Here is a 9,203-nt window from a genome sequence, read left to right as displayed (position 1 = left end):
GATGAAGATAGCTCAGATGAAGACGAGGGAGGGGAATGCGATTGTGACAACTGAGCTGCTAGACGCAGTAGAAGGCATAATGGGCTACCTCACGTGATACTGTACTTATAAAATCTGTTAATGCTTAACTGTATATCCAAATCTTCATAGAACTATTGTCGTATTGATTGTCAACGTGTATGTTTATTACGCTGAAAAATAATAAAAATTGTTTAAAAAAAAAAAAAGGTCCCATATGCACATTCATATTTCCTTACTGTTTCGCTGGGGGTCAAGTTTAATTTTCACCTTGATCTGAATTAGTCAATGTTTAACTAATCTTCACAGATCAACACTCTTCCTTTGGTCAATGGACCATTAGCCGAGTAGTTGATGGTGATATTAACAAATTCATTATTCGATCTTAATAACTTACAATAAAATCATCACAGACTCCGGGTAAGATTCAATTAATTTTATCTAATAACTCATTCAAAATGAACGCTCATTAGTACAGATTCACAGTGCAAACTCCATCAACTTTCATGGAGAGAAAAATTCATTATTCAAATTACATTCAAATTACATACAGATGCATTCAACAAATTTTAATGCATTAGAAGCGATAGATGAAGAGACAAAATACATAATAACTCATACTTTGCAAGAGATATGCAAATTTTAAGACAGAATAATATTTACCGAATGGTGAAACGGGGAATCCTAACCCCTGGCGAAAAGGACAGCTGGAGGTCACCTGATTAAGAGTCAGGAGACAAAGACTAAAGGACAGGTGCAGGATGGGATGATACTTGCTACACTTTTCTAGAACCCAGCGCACCGGAGCGCATCCCTCTCTTACACTCTCTCCCTCATCGAGATTATTCCACAAATCTTCAATCTAATCAGACTGTCTTTCAGGATTGAATCTCCCCAGTCCATTCTCTTCCAGTAGCAGCTCCCGCCGACACATCACTCAGACTCAATGTCAACACCTTTCTTAGCTTAAATCACACTAGTTATAGTCTTTATTTCTGCATGTCCAACCCTCAAAATTTGCAGGTCTCAGTCGATCCCGGATTTTGATTGGGCAGGGGCCAGGGGAGTTATCATCGCCTCATGCGGTCATTCTTGATTTCTTAATGAAAATTTTATCTAAAAAACCCTTCCCATTTAATTTATTCAACTTTCGGTGCCATTTCCTCTCACATACATTCACAGAAACAAATTAGATACAAAATGTTATGTAATTCTGCAGTTGAAGAGCGTTCCCAGGCTTCTGTCCTTGGCTCTTGGCAGCCTGCCAATGGTCCGGTCAGCAGGTCACTTCAAAACTTCAGCGCGCAGACCCAGCTTGTGTTACGCTTTAACTGTCATCTTTTCTTTGGCTTAGCACATCAGGACAAATGCACACTATTAATAAAAGAATCATAAACAGATGTTATTTTCTCAAATATGCTATTATTACTGTTCACCACCCACTTCTACTCTATCCCCTGTTATTTTCTTCTTTGTTAAGCAAAAGCATTGGCATCGACAACTCTTTTTAAATTCAGGCAACCATATGCCAGGCACGCGGTGCCGGGAGACCTACAGTTAGTAACTCTTTGCGCATGTATGAGAGTTTCCCTCTCATTTGATTAAGAACATGATTATTTGTGCTGTTCTGGTTCGCGCATGCGCACAACAACTTTTGGTTTCAAGCGGGATTTCAGTTATGTAGCAATTATACTTTGTTATTCAAGCATGCATATGCGCTCTTTCCATATATATATATGTCGTGTGTATGTTAGTTTTCTTTTATCTACTATTTCTTATTGTTAGTACTTGTTAATGAGAGGTTGATCCAAGCAAGTTTCTTTTCATTGAATCTTTGCTCATTCAACCTGACCAATACAAAAGTCTGATACTTACGCAGCTCCTACTATGCTAAGCAAATTGAGGAAGCAAAAAACTCCACCAGATAACTCTTTCAAGTAGTCTCCAAACTGTCCGTACCTCCGGAAAAAACACAACTGAGTACTCACAAACAATTTGCAACTCTTTATCGTAGCATTTTTTGAAGAAAGTAGAGCACATATATGTCACTTTCGACTATAAGACACACTCAGAGGAGTGTGTTTCAGCCGATGGCGTTTCCCTTAATGTTCCGACCTTCACTGAATTTCAACCAGTTACCAATGATAAGGTCATAACTCTTATCCAGCAGGCCAAATCAGGTTCTCCCCATGACCCTCTCCCCCCAGTATGTTTAAGCAAGCCCCTGAGATTCTGGGTCCTAGTCTTACCGCCATTTCCAACTCCATGTTCATACAGGGTGTGTTTCCTTCTATTTGGAAAAGGGCATCTATTTTGCCACTGCTGAAAAAAACCTAGCCTTGATCCTACTGAACCAAATAATCACAGGCCCAATTTACGTCTTCCGCTGCCAGATAAACTGGTGGAAAAAGTTATGAATGAACAGCTAACTCTCTATCTGCACAACAACTGCCTGGTTGAGACTCTGCTTGGTTTCAGGGCAGAACACCGTACCGAATCTGCCCTAATTAAAACCACTGACAAAATTAGAGCAGTCTTGGATGTAGGAGGAGCTGCTGCTCTGATTCTGTTTGACCTGTCGGCAGCCTTCGCCACGGTCGATCATAATCTGCTACTTAATAGTCTGAACTCTATCGGCATTTCCGACAAAGCTCTTACACTGGTTTCTTCCTTTCTGTCCGGGAGAATACAATCAGGAGCCTTGGGTAGCTATGACTCCCCTTCCTTTGGCCTTCCATGTGGGGTCCCACAGGGCTTTTCTTTGAGTCCCACTCTTATTAATATCCATGTGTCTGAATTAGCTGTACCTATCAGATCCTTTGGTTTGGCATTAACTTCGTATGCAGACGATACACAAATCGTATTGTCTGATTTTAAAAACAATCTTCTACTGATGCAAAGACTTAGGGAGTGTATGCCAGCAGTCAGTGCCTGGAAGAGCGCACACTGTCTCAGATTAAACTCAGAAAAAGCTGAAATAGTAATCTTTGGTAATTTCTCACCAAGTTGGTTATAGAACTGGTGGCCAGGTGACCTGGGGATGGCACCCATCGTAGCCGCCAAGGCTAAGAGCCTTGGCATGATTATAGATAAAAAACTAAATTTTGAGGCACAAGTCAACGCCGTCTATTCATCTAGCTTCTTCTTACTTAAGGTAATCAAGAAAATCTTACCTTTTATCCCTTTTCACAGCAAGAATACAGTAGTTACTTCACTAGTCCTTGCCAAATTAGACTTCTGCAGCGTGCTCCATCTTGGTATGCCTGAGAAGCAGCTATGCAAGTTGCAAATGACTCCGAATGCTGCCGCTAGGCTCTTGGTGGGAACTCCCAAGTTTCAATCAATCGGAAAACACCTGCAAAAGCTGCATTGGCACCCTGTTAAGAGATGTATCATTTGTAAGGCCCTTTGCATTACCTATAGGGCACTTCATGGCACTGGCCCTCAGTTCCTGGTTTAGACATTGGTACGTCCCTAAAGACATCTTCGATCAGAAGGAGCAAAACTGATATCAACTCCCAGATTCTACAAAACTACCTGCGGTGGCAGGCGCTTCATGGTGGCAGCCACTAAACCCTGGAACAATCTCCCCTTACCCATCAGAACACTTCCAGCCCTGTCTGCCTTTAGGATGGCCCTGAAAACTTGGTTGTTTAAGACATAGATGCCTTTGCTCACTCTGGACCACCAGTGCCACAACACCTTTTGGTATTTGTGTGCTTAACAAATGTATTAACATAACATAATGTAACCCGTCCATGCTGTCTTTGGTGTGGGGATTCCTCCCCCTCATTAACTCAAACGGACCATGTGCAGGGGAGTCACAGTGAGTAATCCTATAGGCTCCAATGGTTTTAAACAACTGCTCCCAATTCAAGTTGTTGCTATTAGCCAATCCAATAATACCCTTGATCACTCATTCGCACCGTTCCCACAGCCATTTCCTTTTGGGTGACAAAGAGCAGTAGCCTTGTGCTCTTTACCTGTAGTCATCATCAGTCTTTTTAACTACTCTGAAATAAATTTACCACCATTGTCATTTAGCAGTACTTTGGGTAATCTTACCGTACAAAAAATGCCCTAAAAAACGTTTACCACCTGATCCGCATCAGCTTTCTTAACAATTTTATCTTCCTGCCATTTGGAAAAATGGTCAATGGCAACCAGAACTAGCTTGCTCATACCATTCTGATCCTGAAAAGGACCGAAGATATTCACACCTATTCTTTCCCGCTGCATGCAAGGAACCTCCGTGGGATGAAGAGTCGCATTAAAAGTAGAAGTTTGTGGAAATCAGCAACTTAAAGTTCTGTGGAAAACTATGAGTAACCAATAAATCCAGCACTCCGCAATAATGCAAATGTTTGTTCAGTTGGCGCACTTGTCACAAGATTTTGCGCATGCAGGGAGTGTGAACAGACTTGATGAGTGCTTGAGAGTGCCCACGTGATTCGATAGCTTCCCTCGAGCACCTGCACTATTTTTACCCCACTAACACTGCTTTAGGCCTCACCAGCAACTGCCAGCACTTCTTTGTACCGTAGGCGAGCACTATCAAGCACAAGCGACCGCGGATGTAACCTGTAGTGCACCAGGAGGCCCCTTTGCAGAGTGGTTGAGGAAGGGTGCAGGGCCTCCAATCACGGTCTTAGCAATCCGGCTGATGGGGCCTTACTTGGGGCAACAGTAGGGGCTCTTGGCCACCTCAGGAACCAAGGGGGCTTCATCCCTCAACACGCAGTGTGCCAGGAGGCCCCTTTCCAGAGTGGTTGAGAAAGGGGGCGGGCCACAGACGATGTCTCAGCAATCATGCTGTGGGGGACTTACTAGTGGCAACAATAGGGGTTCTTGACCCCCAACGTCCTTCAGCAGTCAAGTGGACTCATTAGGGGTGGCCGAGCAATATCCCACCTGCTCAAAGACCTCAGCAGAATTTATAGAGTTTTTTGGCAACTCTGCAAAATTTTGCGGTGTCAAACTCCACAAGCTGTGCCCAGACCTAGTTGAAAGTAACCCTGATTTTATCTGCATTAGTGCAAATTACACACTCTCTTAATATCCTTTCGATTTCTTTATCAGCACCTGTCCACCAATACGGTTGTTTTACTCTTGCCTTTGTTTTCACCATCCCTAACTGGCCCTCATGACACAAATTGATCTTTATCTACCAATGGGAACCCTTTCTCCAATGACAGATAATGTTTTGCTTCCCAAAATATACTTAAATCTTTCTCCACTTGTTTCTTGTCCGGCTACCCTTCCTTAGCAAATTCCATAATTTTGGTCAGTAACAAATCCTGTTCCTGAAATTTCACCCATGTCTCGGCATCAGCGCTCCTTAGTTCCTCCGGCAACATTAAAGCCTCTAAACATCCATCCCATTTATTGCTAGTATACTCTCCTACAGGTAATGGCATCCTACTTAAAAAGTCAGCAATTATGTTACCAGATCCTGGGACATAACGGACTATATAAATGTAGTCCAGCAAGTGCTTTTATAATCGGGTGATCCTGGGTGAAACATTCGACCCCCTAAAGTGAAAACCTTAGTCAAAGGTTTATGGTTGGTCCTTACCAACACTTTTGTGCCCCAAAATAACTACCTGAAATGTTTAAGACCCTATACACAACCTAAAGTTTCCCTTTCAATTAATGAGTATTTTCTTCCCTGGTGGTCAAGGCTCATGAGTCGAAAGCCACAACTTATTCTGTACCATCTCCTTGTACCTGGGACAATACTTCTGCCAGACCCCTTGCTGCTAGCATCTATGGTAACAGCACTGCTGCAGTTTGGGTCAAAACCTAGCAATGCTGGAGCCTTACAAATATCCTTTTTAATGCTGTCAAATGCCGTTTGGCATACTTCATCCCATACAAACTTGCAACCTTTATTTAGTAGTTGTCTCATTGGATACCAGATAAATTGTATACAAATTTGGAATAGAATTCTGCTTGTCCTAGAAAATAATAGACCTCATCTTTACCTTGGGGCATGAGAGCTTATAAAATAGATTCAACAAGTTCTCTTTTAGGAGGGATACCTTTAGAACTGTTTTTTTTGCCCTAGAAAAGTGACCCTGTTCTGTGCACATTTACACTGGACCATGCTCCTCCAGAATCCTTGGTACAGCTCTTAACTCTGCATAATGTTCTGCCCTATTTTTGCCCATTATACAGGTTTCACCTTGAAATAAATGTAACTTTCACTTTGTCCTGAAATAACTGGTACATTAAACTTTGAAACATTGCCACAGCAGAGGCAATCCAAAGTCTACCTTCTTGAATTGAAAGCAGCCAATGGGTGTAATAAAAGCAGTGAGATGCAGTACCTGGTGAGAAGTGGAGGAACGATCTATAGTGGAAAACCACTCCATACTTTTTGTTACAGAGAGGATTTCATTAATGTGTGCTTAAGGAAACATGCGCCCAATTATATTTTTATTTAATTCCCTTAAGTCCACATACAAATGAACTCTTCCACTGGTCTTTCATGCTACTACCAGGGGGGATACCCAATCATAAGATTTGGTGTGTTCTAGGATGTCAGCCTTCACCAATTTGTTCAATTCAATTCAATTCCAAAATGCTTTATTCGGTGTGTATATATACAACCATATAGCAACAATAAAAATAAAAACAATACATCTGGTTTGTATCGACTCCAATTTGCTATGTAACATCAATGACATTAGGCTTTTAATAACACGTGTGCAAATAAGCGTTTCTTAAAGTGCATCCTAACTAGATCGTTTACTCATACATGTGCAAACTAGCAATAAAGTGCAAAAAGTGCTGAAAGTGCTCGTTTTCTAATGCGTGCAAATTTGCAAAGTTAAAATGCATATAAGTACACACAGACATTATTCACATACTAGCCAGCAATGATAGAATGCGTAGGAGTCAAAGTTAAGTATTGAATTCATATAATGATTGATTTACGTATAAAAATGCATTTTAGAATATAAGTAGCCAATTCTTGGCTTACTTCCTCCCTGACACTAAATGGTATGTTTCTTACTCGCTAAATACAGGCCATGCATCATTTTTTTAAACTATCCTGTGAACAAAACCTTTTAATTCTCCCACTCTTCAGGAAAATGCCATGGGAAACGTTCTCTTCTGTGTGTGCTTCTCCTATGACTTCCTCAACAATCAGAAAAGGATCTGCACCATTTGGCCCCAATAGTATTCCCAACTCGCTCTCGTCCCACGATTCCAGGACAGACTGACCAAGCTCTGCGACATACATTTTTCACTCAGCCTCTCTGCCTTTGAATTCAAATAACAATTAACGAAAACCAAGGACATTGATATTTTCTCCTGCGAAACCAGCTACCAATTCTGCATGTACTCCCCGAGCTTTCATGGCACAAACAGGCTTCTTCCTACAATGTCCATTAATTTCCAACACTTCATCCTGTACACATACAACTTGAGGACCCTCCTTTTCTAAATCAGAAGGATCACTTTGTTCATACTCTTCCATTACACTCTTGGTTGCTTTTGATCTGCAGCATACCCTCTCATAATGCCCCACAATACTGCACTTTGAGCATTCTTGACCTAGGGCAGGACACCTCCTGTCATGCAAATGAGTAGAACTTCCACATTCACCCCTAAGATTCCCCATTCTAGCATTGGGGTGAGGGTTCTGTTTCTGTTTGGTTGTACCCTCCTCCGCTCCCTTTTTTTAATAAGTTTCTTTCGTATTGTTTTGACCATGCTCCCGCAGCCTCTTTTTTGTTTGCTGTTTCGACAGCGTTAGTGTACCTGATTGCAGGTTCCGCTTTGCTGATAATGGAATCAACCTCCTGTAGACTGGATGCCCCATGAACCCTAAGTCTATCCTGTAAAGATGGATTATTACAGTGCATTATAACCTGGTCTCTGTCCAACTCCTCCTCCAACCCTTCAACTCCGCAAACCAGAGCCATAGTCTTAACTCTGCTACAAAATCCTGAATTCTTTCATTGTCGCCCTGCTTTCTGTGGTAAAATTTGTATCAATCTCTTTGCAAATAAAGGGTGTCAAATATGCTTCAAGGTCAGCTGAGGCATGCGTAAACACATTCCCCGCATCACCTGAATAGGGTTTCTTTTCCATACGGTTATATGTTTTCAAACCGCCAGGACCAAGACAAGGTAATAATATACCTTTCTTCCTCTCCAGAGATGGGTCATCATTGTCAATTTTGTAAATATAATCAGCAAAGTACTCTTTCCACTCCTCTCGTTTCAAAGTGGATTTTCTCTCAGTCATCATAAATGGCTGCTGTGAGGGGAGATCCATATTAACCATTGCTGCGTCACTTGGAAAATACATTCTTGGCAAACCTTCAAGCCAGGAGATAGCACAGAAATAGTCCTGTAGCTGTGTCTCTTGGAGGAGTGAAGCTAAGTTATTGTAATAACATCTATTTCCAATGCGCTTAGAGACCTGCAGGTGATTGGGCGCGTTATAAATCTAAACTAACAATAACAATAACAATAACAATTTTACACGATTTGTCTATATAAAGCTCCAAACTGATGAACGCGCCCTACACGCACAATCGATCTTGCTGCACGTTACACCCAAGAATAGTTGTGCAATCAACTTAGTGTTGCATGTCACAATGAAGAAGCGAACAGAGATAGTGAGCGTCGAGGTGCGTACTCTACACCACCAGCTTAGGGTGCCTCTACCTTGATAAAAAGAGGAACTTTAAGCAATTGTAGAGCACGTCACTATTCCTTCCAACCAGTGTGTCTGTACATCCTGATGATGCAACTTGCTTGGGGGTGAGCGTATCACCAACAACCATGACGCGGAAGCCTGATAACTGCCCAGCTTGATGTAAACCGCCAAATCGATGCTACTGTTGCATGCTCAAACCTCGAGCTGTAGGGACAATTGACATTCAAATAGGACATGCTATAGTATAAAGGTGTGTGTGTAATAACTACCACTGCATGCCCAATTGTGAGCTGAATAGGAATGTGACACTCAAATACTGTGATCGTATCACACATGAAAAAGGCTTGAGGCGTGCACCTTGGCGACACACTATAGCAAAGGTGTGCATATCAGAGTTAAGGAAACGATGTGCCCACAAGACCCGAATGCAGCCGTAGCCTCAGCAAAAATATGGTGTGCTTATCACTGAGTGACAGTGACATGCAAGAAGTATGGTGTGCGTGTCACCG

General features: G+C 41.9%; 1 long non-coding RNA gene across 1 annotated transcript in view; it reads right to left on the bottom strand.

Annotated features, from left to right (window-relative positions):
* Positions 1–439: 439 nt before the first annotated feature.
* Positions 440–9,203, bottom strand: part of LOC144819185 (uncharacterized) — an 84,137-nt gene continuing 75,373 nt past the window's right edge. Inside the window, exon 2 of the long non-coding RNA XR_013607226.1 lies at positions 440–1,392. This is a non-coding gene — a long non-coding RNA (uncharacterized LOC144819185). The remainder of the gene's footprint in view (positions 1,393–9,203) is intronic.

This window comes from Lissotriton helveticus, chromosome 2_1 (genome assembly GCF_964261635.1).
Source record: "Lissotriton helveticus chromosome 2_1, aLisHel1.1, whole genome shotgun sequence".
Taxonomy (NCBI): Eukaryota; Metazoa; Chordata; class Amphibia; order Caudata; family Salamandridae; genus Lissotriton; species Lissotriton helveticus.
The sequence above is the reverse complement of the archived record's forward strand: the minus strand, read 5'-3'. Positions and strand labels throughout refer to the sequence as shown.